General features: G+C 37.1%; 1 long non-coding RNA gene across 2 annotated transcripts in view; it reads right to left on the bottom strand.

Annotated features, from left to right (window-relative positions):
- The window catches only part of LOC149835035 (uncharacterized), a 28,189-nt gene that overhangs the window by 5,220 nt on the left and 661 nt on the right, over positions 1-22,308 (bottom strand). The gene's annotated exons all lie outside the window — the stretch shown is intronic.

Genomic DNA, 22,308 nt, shown 5'->3' on the forward strand with positions numbered 1-22,308 from the left:
TCAAAAGCATCACAGACCAATTAGCCATAGTTGGATATCTAGTATCAGATAAAGAAAAGGTGCAGCAGACAATCAGTGCCCCGGGATCAGAGTATCATGTTCTTGTAACCTCTTTATTGTGTTTGCCGACGTTACCTAGTTTTAAAGATTTACATGCCAAACTGTTCCAGTACGAGATATCCTTAAAAAGCTTTTCGGATGCCCCAACAGGGCAATCATCTATGCATGATGTTCTTGCCACAGGGATGGTTGTTGATCGTGCACGAGAAGGGCGTGGCAGAGGCAGTGGAGTACAAATCCAGGGTGGACGTGGTTTGCTGCCTACACCAAATGCCACTCCCAGCCCGTCTAAGAATGTTCCCACATGCTACCAGTGCAACAAACGTGGCCATATCAAAGCCAACTGTTGGTTCAATCCTCAAAACCGCAACAAAATGCAAAATAATAGAAACGTTCCCACATCAGGATCTGCGGGTACCTTTCGGATCAGTGATGATGCTAAGGATCTTCTCTTGTCTGCTATGACTAACTTGAACCTAAAACAGAATGATGATGGAATATGGTATGTAGACTCTGGGGCAACAACTCATGTCACTGGCAATGCAGGTAAGTTCTCTACTTTGATCCCCTATTTTGGTAAATCTAATATTGTAACTGGAGATGGGACTCACCACCCTATTTCAAACGTAGGCAACGTTCTCATCCCTTTGTCTGAATCTTCATCCATTCCTTTATCTAATGTTGTCCATGCACCAAATATAAAGAAAAATATTGTCTCTGTTTCTAAGCTTGTTGATTCTATCAATTCTTCTATTGAATTCACTTCTACTTCTGCCTTTGTCAAGAACCTTTAAATGAAGAAGATGTTCGCTAAAGGAGAGCAACGTCGAAACATGTATATCTTCAATGAAGATCCAACCTCCAGTGTTCAGAAGCCTCCCAAGTTCGATCATAGCTCTAAAAGTATTCTAAGTATATCCCAATGTAATAAGCCAGAACTTTGGCATTCCCGTCTTGGTCATTGTAGTCAAGTCTTTATTGAAAAACTAGTGTCTAATGAATTTCTTCTAGAGTTTGTTTCTCCTTCGTTGAAGAATAAAATGTGTTCCAGTTGTCAGGTCTGCAAAAGTCATGTACTTCCTTTTCATCAAATAAATAAAAGAGCCTCCATGCCTTTCGAGATAATATGTTCTTATGTGTGGGGCCCAACCCCCAATCCTTCCTCTTCTGGAAGTAAATATTATGTATCCTTTATTGACAGATTTTCTCGCTTTACCCGGATATTCTTTATGAAACACAAATCAGAGGTTTTTCTCATTTTTCATCGTTTTCATGCCTACGTTAAAACCCAATTCTCTCAAAACATTCAAATTCTCCAATGTGATGGAGGTGGTGAGTATTACTCCAAAGAATTGTTAGATTTTCTCCAAGATAATGGGATTCATCGTAGAGTTTCTTGCCCATACACTCCACAGCAAAATGGTATTGCCGAACGCAAGCACAGACACATTGTGAAAAATGCAATGAGCATGATGCATGGTTCTAATGTGCCTATTAGTCTTTGGACAAAAACCTTTCATATTGTCACTCATGTGATAAACCGTCTTCCTATGCCTATTCTTGAAAATCAGTCTCCCTATTATGTTCTCTTTGGTGTACATCCTGATTATGATGAGTTACAAGTTTTTGGATGTACATGTTATGTACATATTGATAGATCTGTGAGAACTAAATTTCAGGACAAAGCCTCTATATGTCAGTTTGTAAGTTATGCAGATGAACACAAGGGTTACAGGTGCTATGATCCTGTAAATAGAAGGATCAGAATTTCCAGAAATGTCATTTTTTATGAAAACAATTTTCCTGGGAATAAAGCAGATCACAATCGTGACCATATTGACACCAATGATAATTGGTACGATCCATGGCTTAGTGTTGAACTCATTTCACAGGCTGGAGATTACGCTACTTTGGTTCCTGAAAGCACAAATGATGAGGCGGTTTCAGAATAGGCATCAAAAACAGAATGTTTGAGATACAAAGGAAATGTTTATACCAGGAAACTCAAAGAGCGAACAGATGTGCGTGCTGGAGAACGCGTGGCATTGCCAAATAACAGAGAGACACTAAGAAGATCGAGCAGGATAAGGCATCCCATTGAAAAGTGGGTGAGTTATGATAGTTTTTCGATGGATTTTCAGGTTTTTCTATCCAAGATTGAAAAATACGAAGAACCACTTGGTTTTTTTCAAGCAATTCATTCTAACAAATGGATTGAAACGATGAATGAGGAAATCGAGGCACTTCATGAGTGTCAAACATGAGAGATAGTTGGACGTCCTCCAGATAAGAATGTTGTTGGCTCAAAATGGGTTGTCAAAAGAATTGCCTTACTTCCCCTTGAAAGGATTTGCCTTGTTTATCTTTCGCGTTGTCAAAAGAGTTGCCTTACTTCCCTTTGAAAAGATTGTTTTGTTTGTCTTTCACGTTGTCGAAAGAGTTGTCGTACTTCCCTTTGAAAGAATTGTCTTGTTCGTCTTTCGCGTTGTCAAAAGAATTGCCTTATTCCTCGTTGAAAGGATTGCTTTGTTCGTCTTTCGCGTTGTCGAAAGAGTTGCCTTACTTTCCTTTGAAAGGATTGTTTTGTTTGTCTTTCGCGTTGTCGAAAGAGTTGCCTTACTTTCCTTTGAAAGAATTGCCTTGTTCGTCTTTCGCGTTGTCGAAAGAGTTGCCTTATTCCTCGTTGAAAGGATTGCCTTGTTCGTCTTTCGCGTTGTCGAAATAGTTGCCTTACTTCCCTTTGAAAGGATTGCCTTGTTCGTCTTTCGCGTTGTCGAAAGAGTTATCTTACTTATCCTTGAAAGGATTTGCCTTGTTCATCTTTCGCATTGTCGAAAGAGTTGCCTTATTCCTCGTTGAAAGGATTGTCTTGTTCGTCTTTCGCGTTGTCGAAAGAGTTGTCGTACTTCCCTTTGAAAGGATTGTCTTGTTCGTCTTTCGCGTTGTCGAAAAGAGTTGCCTCACTCCTTTTCCAAAAAGATCGCCTTATTCACATTTCACATTGATGGAAAATTCATTTGATACTTCTCCAAAGAGAATTGCCTTAACCATCTTTCAAGATTGCCTCTTACAATCCCATTTTCATTGCCTTATTCCTCTTCAAGAAAGTTGTCTTATTTACCTTCCAATTTACCTCCTATAAATGACATTTATCATTTTCATCCCCCGATCAGGTTAAGGGTCAAACCTGAGACTCGTTTCTTCACGAGGTATTTTTCGTCCCATCTAGGTTAAGGGCAAAAAGCCTGAACTTCACTTCTACGAGATGAATCTTTCTTCTTTATTCTCCATCTCATATCTAGCATTTTTCTCAGGGCTAATTTCTTCATACCCAGTCAGATTCTTCTAACTGAAGCATTTTTTTATATATAGCCCAAATTTGGTGTGTTTGTCTTTGCCACTAAACTCAGCCCTAAACCGGCTTAGTAGCAAAGAGGGGCATCTGTAAACACCTCAAATTTTTACTCGCTTTCACAAACACCTCTCTTTAGCCACTGAGACCTGTTCTCTGGGACTTTCGGAGATCAAATGGGTCGACACCTGAGCCCGGGTCACTCAGAGGCCCAATTTTTGTTTCAAATTCTCAATATTTCTCTATTTTGGCTCAAATATTCATCTTCAACTACAAATTTTCAAAATCTTGTTTGTGTCAGGGGTCTGGGATTTCAAATCCCTTATTCAGAGTTCATTGCATATCATTGCATATCATTGCATATCATTCCACTGCACAGCATGTCATCTCGAGGTCCAGAATTCCAGTTTTGAAATCTCCAATCCAAATTCGAATTTTAAAAGCTTTTTCAAAATCAATTCCAAACCTTGGATCTTTAAAATTAACATTTTTACCCTTTGTTAACCCCCAGGACTTTGAATTTCAAAATATTTTCCCGAGAAAACAATCTGGATTTTTTTCAAACTCGATTTTCAAATTTCTTTTAAGCTGGACTCACTTTGCCAAGGGAGACAAAACTCTGAATTTTGAAGTTCATTTCAAAATTGCAAAAGCTTTTTTATTTAGTTCAAAAGTCTTTATTTCAAAAATTTTATAAAACCATTTTAGTTCCTTTGGTTTTTCAAAATAAGTGGGGCCCACTCTAAGTGGCACCACATTTGAAAATTTTCTTTCAAGTTAAAAATCTTTAAAAAAAAAAGTGTGGGCCCATGCCAAGGTGGCGCCACACATGTCTTTTTATTCATTCCAAAATGATGTGTGGCGCACTCCAATGTGGCACCACCTTTGAAAATTTTTAAAACAAAAAAAAAAACTTTTTTAGGAAATCCCTATTCTTCCCTTCTTTTTCAATTCTTTTTTTTTTATTTGAGAAGTAGGGAGTGGACCCCACAAGGGGGTTGACCCCCTCTCTCTCTCTCTCCTTCCTTTCCTTTCTTCCCCCTCTCATATTTCTTTCCTTTCTTCCTTTTTCCCTCTCTTTTTCCTTTTCTTTTCCCTTTTCTCTTCTTTCCTTCTTCTTCTTTCCCTTCCTTCCTTTCTTTCCCTCCTTTCCTTCTCCCTTCTTTCCCTTTTTCCTTTCTTCCTCTTTCTAATTCCCCCAAGCAAGCATCACACGGCTGGATGGATTCTCTCCAGCTCTCTCTCTCTCTCCCTCTCCTTTCCAAAATCTCTCTCTCACTCTCCTTTCTATATCCCTCTCAACCCTAGCACCGATTATCTCTCTCTTCTCTCCTAGTCTCTCCTTCTCTCTCATTCTCACACAGCCTCATTCCTCCAGCCATTGCTCCAACTTCATCAACGTGGCAGCCTCCTCCACAACCTTCTCTTTCACAGCCGATGCTCCCACCAGCGGGTGCCATCTCCTACAAGACCTCCTCTTTAGCCGGATAAAGTGCAAGCTCCCCTCCCAAGGTGAACTTCTTTCATCCTTTTCCTTTTATGAATTTAGCATAAATCCTGAGTGTTTGCTACATGAAATCCAAACCGGATTCATTCATATCAAAAGGATTCTATGAAATGTGTTTGCTATATGAAGGAAGGGATCCATCCGATGGATGGATCGGATCCCTCTTTTCACAGCAACATAAAAGCAATATGGCTCGTACCCCTTGATTATCTTTTATTTTCACTGTTTTCCATGATTAGTTGCATACTCTAGGCGTCATGATAATTAGATTTATGTTTTGTTTAAGTATGGTTTTGATTAAATCGAGTTAGGTTTAGCATCCTATAGGACTCTACCAATGTGCATTGTACATCCGTTATTTTATACAGAAATTCTTCACGTAAAATCTTGAAATTTTTATCCTGGATGTGTTTATCCGTTACGGATTCCCTGTAAAAAAATTTGGCTTCTTTTGAGCACGGCCATCTGTAGAAATTGGATCATCAGACCTTATTTCTAGTACTGTGAATACGCTGCTTGTCTTGGACTCTGACTCATTAAATCGAGATCTCCCTCATGGGAGATCCGATTAATGGTCCAAAAAATGCAGTGTATTTGTCAGTAGATATATTATTTAATGTGATTTTACGAAAAATTTTCATTATCATTTTCTATTTTTCGTAAATCGATCCCTCCATACCCTTCTTCAGCACCCGTTACAGGCTTGTCAGAATCTTAGGCCGACTTAAGTCGATCATGACTCACAGCCTGTAAGTAGAATGCTCGGTCTGTCAAAAGAGGAATTGATCCTCATGATGTTCTCCATCATTGCTCAAAGTTTTAGGATTTTAGGATTTGTATTTCTATTTTTTTTAGATTTTTAAAATAGATCTGCCGATTTCCTGTTATTATATATTCATTAGATTTAGGTGTCTGTTATTGCAGTGTGTCCTCTGCAACCGTAGATCCAATAATGAATCTGCAAAAAGAGGATGTGATCCTCTGTTTGTCTGCAATATCCTCCTAAAATTTTAGGAATTTTGGTTTCTGCTTAGTATTTTTCCCATAATTTTAGATAAAAGCATGTTGTTTCTTACTGTTTTTTTATTCGCCTAAATCTGATCAGTATTGCCAGAGTTGTAATTCTCCGACCGTAGGTCAAATCACGAATCTGTAAAAGGCAAAAATCTTCATCTAACTGTCTACTGTCACCCTGTAAATTTTGGTGAATTTCTATGGTAAGTTAGTACCTAAAATCATGTTGTCATTGGGATAGGGGTAGGCTTGTAGGCTAAAATCATGCATTTTTAGGGTTTTTATTAGTTTTCATATAAAAATAATGCCATAAAAGAAATTATTTTATTGTTCCATTCCGTTTTTAGGGTCAATATAGTCGTTCATGCCAAATTTGGTGTGATTTTGAGTTCAATTTCCATGTGTGTTAGCCAAATTGTAAAAAAAAATGCTTAATTCGTGCGAAATACAAGTGAAATTCGATATTTTGGTGATATTTTAGCATTTTTAGGGTTTCAGCATGCATATAATCATATCATAGCATCTTATGTTTAATTTTATTCTCATTTGCATTCATTTGATTTTCAAATTTCTCATTTTTACAAAATTTCCTTCTAAAACCCCTAATTTCAAGGCCATAGTCTTGTTATCAGGAGCATTTTGGTTATTTTTACCTCAATTTCAAAATTTTAAATCTTTATTTTCGTATTTTCATGCATTAGCATCACTTATTTCTCGTATTTATATCAGGGAGGTATGGAATTGGGTTTATATCTGGATAAGATCTGATAATTTTCCGATATTATCGGATAAACAACAACGACAACAACTACGCCTTCATCCCAAAACAATTGGGGTCGGCGATATGAACCAACAAAGAAAATCATTCTGGGTCTTCCACATGAATCCTTCTCCTCTAATCATTTCTATCCAATGCCATGTCCTCGGTGAGGTTCAAAGCATTCGTATCCTTTCTTATCATTTCCATCCAAGTCTTCTTAGGCCTACCCTGACCTCTTTTAACTAATATATTTTTCCATTTCTCCATCCTTCTAACTGAAGAATCATTAGGCTTTCGCCGAATATGTCCAAACCACCATAAACGATTCTCTCTCATCTTATTTTCAATGGATGCAATGCCTACCTTCTTACGTATCTCCTCGTTTCGAATCTTATCTTTTATTGTATTTTCACACATCCATTTAAGCATACGCATCTCAGCTACACTCATTTTTTGAATATGATGTCTCTTGGCAGCCCAACATTCCGTACCATATAGTAAAGCGGGCCTAATTGTCGTCCTATAAAACTTTCCTTTTAACCGCAATGACATTCTACGATCGCACAACACTCCAGTTGCACTTTTCCATTTTATCCACCCAACCTTTATCCTATGATTTACATCTCCATCAATTTCTCCATACTTTTGAATGATAGATCCCAAATATTTGAAACAATCACCCACCGGTATTTCTTGCTCACCAAGCTTCACTATACTCCCATCACTACTTCGTTGCTTACTAAACCGACATTCCATATATTCTGTCTTATTCTTACTCAACTTAAAACCTCTTGCTTCCAGTGTCTGACTCCATAATTCTAACTTAACATTAACCTCAGCTCTAGACTCATCAATCAAAACAATATCATCAGCAAACAACATGCACCACGGCACATTTTCTTGAATTGATCTCATAAGCTCATCCATCACTATAGCAAATAGGTAGCAAATAGGAAAGGGCTTAAAGCAGATCCTTGATGTAACCCAACCGTTATAGGAAGATTGGTTGTCACCCCTCCACAAGTGCGGACATTGGTTACTACTCCTTGTACATATCCTTAATTATACTAATGTACTTGAGAGAAACACCTTTTTTCATCATTGCCCACCAGAAAACGTCCCTAGGTACTCTATCGTATGCCTTCTCCAAATCAATAAAAACCATATGCAAATCTTTGTTCCTCTCTCTATTTCTCTCAAAAAGTTGTCTAAGAAGATGTATAGCTTCCATAGTTGATCTTCTAGGCATAAAACCAAATTAATTCTCCGATATCATGACAACCTTCCTCAACCTAGACTCAATCACCCTCTCCCAAAGTTTCATAGTATGACTTATGAGTTTTATACCACGATAGTTTGTGTAATCTTGTATATCACCCTTATTCTTATATAGAGGCACCAAAGTACTCTTCCTCCACTCATTAGGCATCTTATTTAAAAAGGTGAATAGTGTTTCGGGTCTGGATCCTGTACCAGACCCGAATTTCATTCTTGTATAAGTCGGTTTTTATTGATATGTTTTTTTTTATTTGTATCCGGGTTCGGATAATACACCAGACCCGACCCGACCCACTGTGTACTCTTAAGTGTATTAATATAGGCATTAGGTCACGATTTCTGATGAAGAAATCGTGAGCCGCAGCCCCCTTCTCGTAATCCTCTCTCTCTCTCTCTCTCTCAATGCAGGTACCAAGGTGGAATTCTAAGATGGTATCAGAGCCGACATTTGTCTAAGGGCCGGAAAAGGTTCTCGTCAGGTGCGACACGTCTTCATCTTCTTCCTTCAGCGAGCCACCTTCATCTCCTTCAGCCGAACCCATCAACAACTCCTTCAGCGAGCCCTCTTCATCTCCTTCAGCCGAACCCATCAGCATCTCCTTCAGCGAGTCCTCTCCATCTCCTTCAGCCGAACCCATCAACAGCCAATCTGAAGCCCTCATCCCTTCTAAACAGGTTCTAACATCCAATCGAAATTTTAAAGTTTTTTTTTACCCCTTATCTACTCTTCTTCTTTTCTCTTCTTCTTCCCTCATTCTTCTTCTCTTTCCTGAATTATTCTGTGCACCCACACCTCAAGTGGGTCTGTTTCACTCTTGGATCTGAGGCTCACGTGAATTCTGCTCACGCAAACCCAAATCGTAAAAGGAGTGGTTGTGTTTCACGTGAATCGCTGAAATCGACTCACGTGAATCACCAAACCAATCACGATCCCTGTTTCTTTTATTGATATTGTCGGTTTGACATTTCTTTATTGCTTGTCTGTTCGATCTTCTTGGGTCCACCCTTCTCCTCGTACTTGCACATTCAAATATATGTTTACTGTATAGTTTCCTTCCTGATTCTTATTTCTGCAAATATATTTAACGTGTGAAGGTGTTTTTCACACATCGTTGAATAGCAGTTTTCACAAGTTGAACCTGAGTTCCTGCATCCTCTGATTCTGTCAATTTACGACCCTCTATTCCAAAAAAAAAAAGGGTTAGAATTTTTTGTGGATACTTCTGTTGATTCTAATTCTCAATGGATTCTTATCACTCTCAATCAAACCTTTCTTCAAGTTTTCAAAACCAGCTTGTTTATGAAAAGTTAAACACCTCAAATTTCTTGATTTGGAAGAGAAATTATTCCTTTCATAAGAAGTCAAGGCCTCTTAGGTCACCTGGATGAAACCACTTCAGTCCCACCAGAATTTATCCCGAGAGAAGAAAAAGATGACCAAGGGGCGAGTTCAATCGTGTATGTCAAAAATGTTGAATTTCTCAATTAGGAAAGGAAAGATCAATCAGTTGTTGCATACATCACATCAACTCTGTCTTAAAAGATTCTCGTTGTCATTCCTGACAACTGTACAGCGCTACAACTCTGGGAACGACTGGTTCAGACGTATTCGCAAGTTTCTTAAGCAAGAGTGATTTTTCTAAAAAGGGAATTTCAGTTGCTAAGAAAATATTCTATGACCATCATGGAATATTTGAACAAGATAAAGATTATCACAAACCAGCTTGCAGTTATAGGGTGTGTCGTTAGTGATAATGACATGGTGCAACAAACTCTGAGTGGATTGGGATCTGACTACAATATGATAGTTACATCACTATTGTGCCCTCCTGTTCTTCCCACCTTCGATGAGTTACGAGCCAAATTGATCCAGTATGAAATGACTCTGAAGAAACTCATAATCATCCAAATACTCAAGAAGTTTTGACCATAGGAGTGACTTATGGTAGAGGACGGGGACGAGGAGGACAAGGGCGAAGTGGACACAGAGGGCGTGGTTTGCTTCTCACTCCAAACATGTCAGCTCATGCGCAGGGACCAAGATCCATTCCTACTTGCTTCTTTTGTAACAAGAAGGGGCATATCAAGGCGAATTGTTGGCATAATCCAGAGAATAAAGGAAAGGGTCCGCAGACAAAAACCAAAAGAAAGTTCACAAATACCAGAGACAGTGGAGAGATTAAAGATTTGTTGATATCTGCCTTGTCAGAGTTAAAATTGAAGCAGAGTGATGAAGGCACATGGTTTGTCGATTCAGGGGCAGCAACTCATGTAACCGGCGATGCAGGTAAAATTTCTAACCCTAGTCCTTATTTTGGAAAAAGTAAGATTGTCATTGGAGACGGATCCCACCATCCTGTTTCTCATGTTGGAAAGACTGTCATTCCCATGTCACATTCCACTCTTACTCTTTCTGACGTTCTTCATGCTCCTGACATTAAGAAAAATATTGTCTCTGTTTCCAAACTTATTGATGATAATAATGCTTCAGTTGAATTCACTCTCTTCTTTGTGCAGGTCAAGGACCTACACACGAAGGAAACATTCGTTGAAGGAAAGAGACGAGACAACATGTATGTCTTTGAAGAAGCTCCATGTCATGATGTTCGCCCTGCTCACCTGATTTCGAAGCCTTCGTTAGAGTCGTATTCATCCTCTTCTTCCAGTGTTTTTAATATCTCTGAATGTAATAAGCCATTCTTATGGCATAGTCGGTTAGGACATTGTGGGAGTCATTTTATTGAGAAACTTGTTTCTAATCATCTCATTCCAAAAGAAAGTCTTAATGGGGATGAGAGTAGTCATAAATGTTCTAGTTGTCTTTCATGTAAGAGTCATGTATTGCCTTTTCATTCCATTAATAAGAGAGCTTCAAAACCTTTTGAGATTAATTGTTCTGATGTGTGGGAACCTGCCCCAATTGTCTCTGGGTCTGGAAGCAGAGATTATCTAATCTTTGTTGATAGTTATTCTCGATACACTTGGATATATTTCATAAAAAATAAGTCAGAAGTCTTCTCTTTGTTTCAAAATTTCCTTTCCTTGGTCAAAAATCAATTTTCTGAGTTCATTCAATTTTTCTAATGTGATGGAGGTAGGGAATTCTCATCCCGTGATTTTATTTCTTTTCTTCGAAATAACGGAATAGGAAGAAGGGTGTCTTGTCCTCACACTCCTCAACAAAATGGCATTGCTGAACAAAAACATAGAGATATTGTTGAAAGTGCCATGAGTATGCTTCATGACAGCATTCTTCCCATCAACCTATGGACAGAATCTTTTCATTATGTCGTGGATGTGATAAATAGATTGCCCATGGTCGTTTTGGAAAATAAGTCTCCTTATCACTGTCTCTTTGGAGTTCCTCCTAGTTATCATGATCTGTGTATTTTTTGATGTGTTTGCTATGTGCATATTGATCGGTCCCTGATAAACAAGTTTCAGGACAAGGCCCAGAAGTGTAGGTTTGTGGGATACGCAGATGACTACAAAGGATATCGGTGTTATGATCCCACCAACAAACGTATCAGAATCTCAAGAAATGTTGTCTTTGATGAACAAAATTTTGATGACAGAGCTAATGCAACGAATATACCAACTGAAGTTTACTATCTTTGGTTGAGTTCAAAACTTTTTGTTGGCTCCAATGAAGCATGTTCATCAGATTGCGTGCAACAAGAAGAAGAGATGTCTGAGAACACTGAGACGTCGGGGCCACAAAATTCAGAGAAAGTACCGGGCAGATACAAAGGCATTGTTTATTCTAGACAGAGACCGACAACATCAAGCCATTCAGATCATGTCTCAGTCAACAATCTGACTCCTTCTCACACTCTTGAGGTCAAAAAATCAAGCCACATACGACATCCCATTGACAGGTGGGTTAGCTATAACAACTTCTCCTTGGATCTTCAACTCTTTTTAACTGCTCTCAATAAGGAAGATGAGCCCACTATGTACTATCAGGCAGCCACTTCTACCAAGTGGGTAGAAGCCATGAATGATGAAATGCAAGCCTTGCATGAATGTGGAACCTGAGAAGTTGTTCCCAGACCACCTGACAAAAATGTTGTCAGATGTAAATGGGTCTACAAGATAAAGTACAAGCCAGATGGAACCATTGAACGATACAAGGCAAGGCTCGTGGCAAAAGGATTCACTCAAGAAGCAGGGCAAAACTATGATGAGACTTTTAGTCCAGTTGTAAGAATGGGAACAATTCGAATTATTATTTCTCTGGCTGTTGAACATGGATGGAAGTTGAGTCAGCTTGATGTAAAAAATGCTTTCTTGCATGGGGACTTGAAAGAGGAAGTGTACATGGAGCAACCCCCTGGATATCAAGAACAAAATTGTAAAACTCATGTGTGCAGGTTAAAAAGAGCTATCTATAGTCTGAAGCAAGCATCTCGCTCTTGGTTTGACAGCTTCTCACTAGAGATTCAGAAACATGGATTTTCACGTTCCATGCTGGACCACTCATTGTTTATTTTCAGAAGTCAGACTGTGACCACTTTATTACTAATATATGTCGATGATATTGTTATCATAGGAAACTCTGCGGCCCACATCCAAGAAGTAAAAGACTTACTAGGTCAGAGGTTCAAAATGAAAGATCTTGGAGCTCTACGCTATTTTCTTGGTGTAGAAGTTGATAATCAGGCTCATGGCTTGACACTCACTCAGCACAAGTACACCGTAGATGTTCTCAGCAAGGCAGGCATGAAAGACTGCAAACCTCTGGGAACTCCGAGCGTGCTATCTGTGTGATGACCCCACCAGGTATCGAAGCATAATAGGAATGCTATAATACCTCACATTCACTAGACCTGATATTGTTTATTCAGTCAATCAAGTGTCTCAATTTATGCATGCGCCACGTACTGGACATATGGAAGTTGTCAAGAGAATCCTTAGATATCTGAAAGGGACTATTGGGGATGGATTGACATACTCACCATAACCATATGACAAAGATGATCATAGACTCACTGTATATTGTGATGCAGACTGGGCAGGAGATCCTGGTGAACGAAGATCCACATCAGGACATTGTGTCTTCATTGGAAGAAATTTAGTCTCTTGGAGCAGTAGAAAACAAAAGGCTATCGCTAGATCAAGTACTGAGGCTGAGTATAGATCTATGATTGTTGCTACTGCCGAAGTCACATGGATCAGACATCTACTGACTGAAGTAGGAGAAAAGATCACCCACACTATCTTGCTATGTGACAACCAAAGTGCTATAAACATGTCATTCAATCCAGTACATCATAGTCGTGCTAAGCATATTGAGATTGACCAACACTTTGTGAGACAGAAAGTTGAAGAAAAAGAAATTGAGCCTGAGTTCGTCAATACTGAAAGACAAGTTGCGGACCTATTTACGAAAGGGTTAACCAATGATCGTTTTTGGATGCTTAAAGGCAAGTTGTGCATGGTCCATAACCATGATCAACTTGAGGGGGGGTGAAAAAGGTGAATAGTGTTTCGGGTCTGGATCCTGTACCAGACCCGAATTCCATTCCTGTATAAGTCTGTTTTTAATTGTATGTTTTTTTTTATTTGTATCCGAGTTCGGATAATACACCAGACCCGACCCGACCCGACCCACTATGTACACTTAAGTGTATTAATATAGGCATTAGGTCACAATTTCTGATGAAGAAATCGTGAGCCGCAGCCCCCTTCTCGTAATCCTTTCTTCGTCTCTCTCTCTCTCTCTCTCTCTCTCTCTCGTTTTCTCAATGCAGGTACCAAGGTGGAATTCTAAGACTTATTTGTCGGTCAAATCTTGTTAAAAAGATTTGTCAACCATTCTAAACCTTTCTCTCTCAAGCATTTCCAAGCCTCGATAGGTATACCATCTGGGCCAACTGCCCTTCTTGATTTCATTTTCTTCAAAGCCTCAGCAATTTCTTTCTTTTGAATCTTGCGCATGAAATCACGATTCATCTCATGAAAAGGAATGAAGAAGTCTCCAAGATCCTGAGCATGACTTTCATTAAATAACTTATCAAAATAATTTTTCCATCTCTCCTTAATCTCATCATCTTTGACTAAAACCCTTTGCGTTTCATCTTTGATACATCTAACCATACCCAGATCCCTTGATTTCCTATCTCTCATCCTTGCAAGCCTATAAATATCCTTCTCGCCCTCTTTGGTATCCAACTTGTCATAAACCTCCTTATATACCTTATCCCTCGCGTTTCGAACTACTTTTTTAACTTCCTTTTTTGCTATCATATACTTCTCCAAATTCTCATTATTACGACTCTTAGTTAGATTTCTATAACACTCCCTTTTAACCTTAATAGCTAATTTGACATCCTCGTTCCACCACGATGTATCCTTACCTAGCGGTGCACCGCCTTTAGACTCACCCAATACCTCCTTAGCCACCTTTTTCATGCCACCCGCTATCTTATTCCACATTGATTCTGAATCCTCCTCGAGACACCAATCAGCTTCCTTAACTACCTGCTCTACAAACATTCCTTGTTTAGCTCCTTTTAGTGCCCACCACTTAATTCTATCTATCCTATGTCTATCCCTTTTGCGGCATTATCTAATTCTAAGATCTAAAATTAAGACTCTATGTTGTGTAGCTATACTTTCTCCCGGTATAACCTTACAATCGATGCAACAACCCCTATCTCTCTTTCTAAGTAGGAAAAAATCTATCTAACTCGTATTAACCCAAATTTTAAATGTTATTAGGTGAGACTCCCTTTTCCTAAACCAAGTGTTTGCTAAGATCATATCATAGGACAAACCAAAATCTAAAATCCTTTCTCCACTTTCGTTTCTTTCTCCTATACCATAGCCTCCATGGATACTCTCAAATCCATCCCTACTAATGCCTACATGTCCATTAAGGTCACTGCCGATGAAAAGCTTTTCTCCATAAGATATTCCTTATACTACTCCATCTAAATCTTCCCAAAATTGATGCTTAATGGAATCATCTAAACCTACTTGAGGTGCATAAACACTAATAATATTAATAATATTTGTACATAATACTAATTTAATAAGTAAAATCCTATCACCCTTCTTACGGACCTCAACTACATTATCTATAAACTCACGACTCATAACAATCCCAACTCCATTCATATTCCTATTTATTCTTGTATACGAAATCTTATATCCCCAAGGTTCTATCACTTTTTCTTTCTCACCTACCCATTTGGTCTCTTGTAGACATAAAATATCAATCTTTCTCCTACACATAACATCTACTAACTCTACCAACTTACCAGTTAAAGACCCTATGTTCCAAGTGGCTAACCTAATTTTATGGTCTTGGACTAAGTTATTTACCCCCGCCCGTCCAACAAAGTGAGGGAACTCTTGCCTATTTGACACCACACTCGGGCGCCGGTGTGACGCGTCGCTTCCGGACGACGACCTAGCAACCCTTGCCCATTTATCACTGCCTCCGGGCCTATAGAGTACAACGCGTGACTTAGTAGGGAATGTCCCAACGAAATTCTCATGTTGATTCATATTCATAGGGTATGACTAAGTTTTTATGTTGGCTGTCACTGGCCTACCGCAACCCTCCTCCTTTATCCGGGCTTAGGATCGGCGGTGTATAACTAAAGAGTTATACACAGGCGGAGTTATGTGTTAACCCATTTTCTAGTTTTGCAGGGATATTCAAGTGAAAGACTTTATTCATTTATTTCATTTTCTTATTCATTATTTGATGTAATATCAGATGTAATATTAGAATAAGATTTTACATTTCCCGCATAGAATAGGGTGCATTGCATATAGTTTGCTTTCGTAAATATTAGCATGTGAATGTATGGTAATTCATGCATTTTTCGAAATCCACTATGGTTGACACGAATGACACGTGCACGAGCTTTTAGGGAGTTGACTGTTAAAATATGTGTATTATCGTCATTTGTAATCTCGTATATATTTATATTCATATATATATAGATACATATACATATATATATATATATGTATATATATATCTATATATATATATATATGAATATAAATATATATTCTTTATTCACCCAAAAGGGTATTTCTGTAAATTCCTGTTTTGCGCATATTCCACTTTGGAATATTGCTTGTAATTTACCATTTTTATTTTTTATTTTTCTTATTTTTTCCCTTTTTTATTTTCGGCTTTTGTGCCACATGGGGAGGCTCCCTAAAGAGTCGTTGGGGAGCCTCCAACGGTCACATATGTGACCGTTGGGGGCTCCCAACGACTCTCTTGGGAGCCCCCTTTGTGGCTCCTTTTCTTGCTTATAAATAGGGGCTCTCCCCTTTGTATTTTCTTACTTCTTGAGGGAGCTTATGCTCCATTGTAATGGGGTTTTTACCCCTTCTCCATTATTCTTCAATGATATGCAACTTATGACTTTATGTCATATTTTTCCCTTTTTATGGGTTTTATGTGTTAGCACATTATGTGCTTATGTTGTTTCCCTTTAATGGGTATATTTGCACTTCACGTGCATAGATATGGGTTCATTATTGAACCCAATGTATTTCAAGTCACTTTCTAACATGGTATCAAAGCGAGGTCACGATGGGGTTGTCCTTTGGTGCAACGGAAAGCGTGTCGCTCAAGAAATGGTGAAGTATTCATTGCTCTTCCTAAAGTATTATGCTTTTGAAGTTATTCGGTATGTATCCCTTTTCTTAAAAGTATTATGCATTTGAAAATATGTTTCTTGCATATAGTTTGTTCATTTAATGGTCATGATAGTTGAATTATTTCTTTTCACATTTCGTGTGCTCATATATTTTGAAAATATCTCCTTTTAAATTTGGTGAAATCGTTTGTTGTCCAAATATAAAATTCGTGTTTTTCGAACTACTCATCGCATATAATAGAAATTTATGTTTTTAAAAAAATTACCTTCAATTATGTGAGATTTATAGTTCTTATATAAATATTTCATGATTGACCTATAAGTTAACTTTTAAAAATTATATATATGATTTCTTGCTAAAATAATGATCTTTGCTTAAAATTTTTTAACTCTCATATGAACCCTAATTTGATTCGAGTTCCCCTCTTGATTATGGATTTTAGTGCATTTTTGAAAAATTTGATATAATCATTATATGAGAATCTCTCACATCTAAAATCTTTGTTGAATCCTAAAGTAGTTCTTGTTAATGATGACTTATAAGAACTCCTAAAAAGTTTTTCAATGTTTCTTTTTTGAAAAATTATCTATGATAAACCATTAGGAAAGATTGTTTTAAAAGGAATTTCCCACATAGAGTGCATAGTTCATCTATTACATCCTTTTTGGTATAAATGATTTCATTTTTCATCCTTATAAACTTGTTGGTTTGTATTTTTCATAAGGTTTCGAAACCTCTTAATAATATCTTTAAAGATGCCTACATTGGGCATAATATGGTTTTCTTTGTCCTCAATTGCACTTATCAAGCATGTAATTACATAATTAAAATTTGAGAATTTCAAGCATTGCCCTTTTTATAAAGTGCATACTTGCTCACTTTTGTGTATTTTTGTATTTTGTGCACATTTGCTTCTCAAATATTTTGCGCTTGTATGCATTCCCTCTTTTTTATGATATACATGCCTTAGTACATGTTTGTTTACACCTTGGTGTGTATTTGTTCAAGTATTGTATGAGTGCCTTCGTGCACATCTTTTATAAAGCCTTGTGTGCTTACATGTGTATTGTCTCTTCGTAGACATTTTTTTTGCATTATGGAGCCTTTATGCACATTTCTTTTGTGAAAAATATAATGAATTTAGATATTGAGTTCTTGTTAAATCATTGTAAGTGCTTATAGCACTTTGTATGTGTCCGCATATCTCATCACAATCAAAGAATATTTTAAAATTGTTGTATGGGATTTAATTCCAAATCTATAAATTTTCAAGTGTTTTTTGAATATTCTTTCCTTGAGTATTGTGTTAAAGCCTTCTTTGTGAACCATTACGGTTCTTATGATTTCTTTGATTAAAAGCTTGATTGTCTTGATGAATTCTTTATGTTGCTGTGTTTGTTGCTTAATAAGTCTTTTTTGGTACAAGACTTCTTTTGAAGATTAAGCATAATTCGTGTTTATGCAAAATTGTTTTGATGGATTATATTGGACCTTTGATTCAATTTGTTAATCGGTCCTCTTGGTAAAAACTTTTATTTGGAAAATGATTCCTTATGTGGTTACTGCCCTTTTGTGGCACTTATATTTGTCCATCACATGTTATTTAATGCATCATTTATTTGGCCTTATTTTTGTTATGTTAGAGATGTTTGTCGAGGTGAGTTATGGGCACCTCGTGTTATATCATTTTAGATTGTCCACCTTCCATATTATAGATGGTTGTTGAGGTGAGTTATGGGCACCTTGGGACTCTAAAATGATTTGTTATTTGATCTCTAATTATGAGTGTGCCACTCATTTTTTCTCTTGTGGCCATTGATATTATGGATGCCTCTATGTAAATGTGATGGACATATGGTGTTTGAAACCTTAAATGTTTTAAGGTATATTTAAAATCAAGGTGTTTTGGGATTATAGCCCAACCTTTTATTTGTTTAAGAATCTTATGAGTGCACTTGCACATTTGTGATTCTGTATGTTGTGCTTGTTGTGCACATGTGTTCTTGTGTTTTTTCACAAGTGTTCTTGGTGTGTGTATGTTCACACATTTGTTCTCAAGAATATTATTTTATCGATTGTAGTATCTTGTTGAAGATACTTTTTACATGAATTTATTCCAAAATGTTATTGTTATGAGTATTCTTTTTTAAAAAGAAATATTGTTTCATTCGAGGTTTTATTTATATGTTGTCATTACAAGTTTTATTGCCTCAAAAGTCCTTTCCTTTTATGCCCATTATCTAGGTGTCATCATATGTAGACAAGAATCTTATTACACCTTCGTGTGTTTTTAGCCCTTTGTTGGCTTTTGCTCTCTTGGTCTAGTAGCTGAACACACTTGTCTTGAGTGATCTTATATGTAGACAAGACACGTCGATTCACACCATCGTGTGTGATCTTAGTCCATGTTGGCGTTTGTGTTCTTGTTCTAGTCGCTTAGATGTATGCCCATGGTTGGCTTATTTCACTCATTTCAAGTGCCATCTTATGTAGACAAGAGATGTATTATGTTTTAGCCCATGGTTGGCTTATTACTCTTGTTCTAGTAGCTGAACATACTTGGTTTTAAGTGTATTTTTACGTAGACAAGAGATACTTTTTAGTCCATGTTGGCATGTATTCTCTTGCTCTTGTCGTAGATGCACTTATTTCAAGTATTATTATATGTAGACAAGAGGTTCGTTTACACACCTTTGTGTGTGTCTTTTGCCTTTAATGGCTTTATATTCTTGATCTAGTAGCTTATACACTTGATTTATGGGTTTTGGAGGACTAATGAGAAAGTTGTTTGTAATGAATAAACTATTATTGAAATTTGTAAAATTTCATTCATGACTTGTGTTTTTCAAGTAAATCATCTTTTTGATATGCATATCAAGTTGATTTATTAGCATTTAATCTATATATTAAGTGCTTATGGTTTTTGCCACCCTTATATGTAAAATGTTTTTTTTTCCTTTTTTTTCAATTAAGTGTGACTTTCATAAATGTTTTTAAAAACCTTGTGAACTCTTGGGCTTATTTTGACTAAAGTATGCTTGGAGACTTCGTTTCTCTTATTTGGAACTTCACTACATATTTGAAGCATGTTTTAGTTCTTTGAGTATCAATTCATATAATGATTCGTATATGCATATGCTCTTTATGGCCTTTTTTGGGCTCTCATTCAATAAAGCATATGTATTTTATGCCTCTTCGTAGGCTTCTTGTGGTATCCCTTCGTGGATCATTTTGTTATTCCCCATTATGGGGTTATATTTGTCCAATGTTGGACCTTATGAATGCATTATGCATTCTTGCAATTTATTTTTGCATAATTTACTTCCGCTCAGTTTGTTTTAACATGATGTATGATTTTGAAACTTTAGTGTCATTTCTGCATAATTTGCATAATTTCTAACATGTGTCATCCATAATTATGCTAGTTAGAAATGGTCCATTTGAGTAAAAGTGCCAAGATATGTTTTATTTGTTTCTTTGTTGATTTTCTACAGGATCGCTAAGATGTGGAACATTAGATACATCATGGATTCGATTGATGGGGAATTGGACTTGAAGATCTAGCTCAAACTATCATGAAGATGGAGTTTTTCCTTAAAGCCTTTTGAAGAATTGGACTTCGTCTCAAGACTTCCCTTTGTTTTTCCAAACTTTCGGGTTTTTCCCCGCAAAGTTTGAGGGGGGATGTTAAAATATGTGTATTATCGTCATTTGTAATCTCGTATATATTTATATTCATATATATATAGATACATATACATATATATATATATATATATATATATATGAATATAAATATATATTCTTTATTCACCCAAAAGGGTATTTCTGTAAATTCCTGTTTTGCGCATATTCCACTTTGGAATATTGCTTGTAATTTACCATTTTTATTTTTTATTTTTCTTATTTTTTCCCTTTTTTATTTTCGGCTTTTGTGCCACATAGGGAGGCTCCCTAAAGAGTCGTTGGGGAGCCTCCAACGGTCACATATGTGACCGTTGGGGGCTCCCAACGACTCTCTTGGGAGCCCCCTTTGTGGCTCCTTTTCTTGCTTATAAATAGGGGCTCTCCCCTTTGTATTTTCTTACTTCTTGAGGGAGCTTATGCTCCATTGTAATGAGATTTTTACCCCTTCTCCATTATTCTTCAATGATATGCAACTTATGACTTTATGTCATATTTTTCCCTTTTTATGGGTTTTATGTGTTAGCACATTATGTGCTTATGTTGTTTCCCTTTAATGGGTATATTTGCACTTCACGTGCATAGATATGGGTTCATTATTGAACCCAATGTATTTCAAGTCACTTTCTAACATTGACAAACTCGGTGGAGTTCATATTTATGGCCATAGTCAGAATACGAATGAGACCCAGATTTTTCATCTTCGTATAAGCCACATTTAGCCTACACTCTTAGGCTAACTTCAAGATCACTGTATTTCTCAAATAATTTTCTCAAAATTCCTTTGAAAATATCTTTCAAATCTATGTTCATTCATTCATTTCATTTAGTTTGCATCATAAAAATATTTCATAAGGCTATATGCCTACTTCTTTGAACACATTTCTCAATTTCATCAATTTTCTCAAAAATTCTGTGAAATTTTTCTTGAAAATCAAATTCTCACAAAGTTTTAATCCTTTTCCCTCGTAAAGTGAATTTTTCCTTCTTCCAAGAGATATTTTCCAATGTAATTCACGATTTTCAATGAATTCCTTTTCTAAGTATTTTTCAAAATATCAGAAGCAAACATCATCTTTTCAAAATGTGCATTTTTTAAAAACTTCATAGCACATGCCTTCTCTGTGCATTTAGGAAATAGAGCACGAATTAGATATTTGAGCCTAGCAAAGCACACGTTGATCCTTGGTTCAATTACCCCTAGTAAAGGCGCCAGAAACGGTTGAACCTTGTACCGACAGGCGAGTCCCATTCTACAGAATTTTCCCGTAATTTTAAAACGAAGGCGAGTCATTTTCAAAAACAATTTTCAAAACTTTGGTCGAGTTTGACTCTCAGAATCGTTTTTCTCTCTCGCAGAGGGAGGAAAAAAATTTTCGATGATAACACACCCCTATCTACAACCTATCAATTGGGTGTTTGCAAGCTAAAATTTTCAATCATAGTACCATAAACATATCCGGTGGCTTCAAAATTCAGGTAGACCAGTTCACTTACCACAGAATTTTGAAGTATATTGTGAGAAACTGCAAATGACCCACCATATGATACCAACTTCCCATATTAAAGAAAATCAAGATGTTAGTAAGAACCCTGTTGTCAAGATTATTGTTGGAACTCTAGCCATGCTTGCGCACCTTGAGGACAAGATGAATTCCAAGGGGAGGAGAATTGATACGTACTTGGAATTAGGAAATTGGGTTTATAATTGGGACTGAGGTCCATAATGTAGTTGGGCTCGAGGCTTAGGGCCAAAATGATCAAAATAAGTAAATGGGTCTAGATAGGTAGATGGATTGGCCATTTTAAGATCCAGATCCACTGTGTCCATAAATAAGTATTCTCTCTTGAAATGGGGGATTGATGAATGTTAATGAGTTTTGCCCACTCTACGGATCTTGGAGGTTGCTTCTCCTGGAATTGAAGCAAATTTGTTCTCGCTCTCTCTCTCCACTTTTCCCACTCTTGTTACAATCAAGAATTGTAACAGCTTGACAACCATATCCTACTTCCCATTTC

Source organism: Nuphar pumila, chromosome 6, assembly GCF_984573655.1.
Source record: "Nuphar pumila chromosome 6, dmNupPumi1.hap1.1, whole genome shotgun sequence".
NCBI lineage: Eukaryota > Viridiplantae > Streptophyta > Magnoliopsida > Nymphaeales > Nymphaeaceae > Nuphar > Nuphar pumila.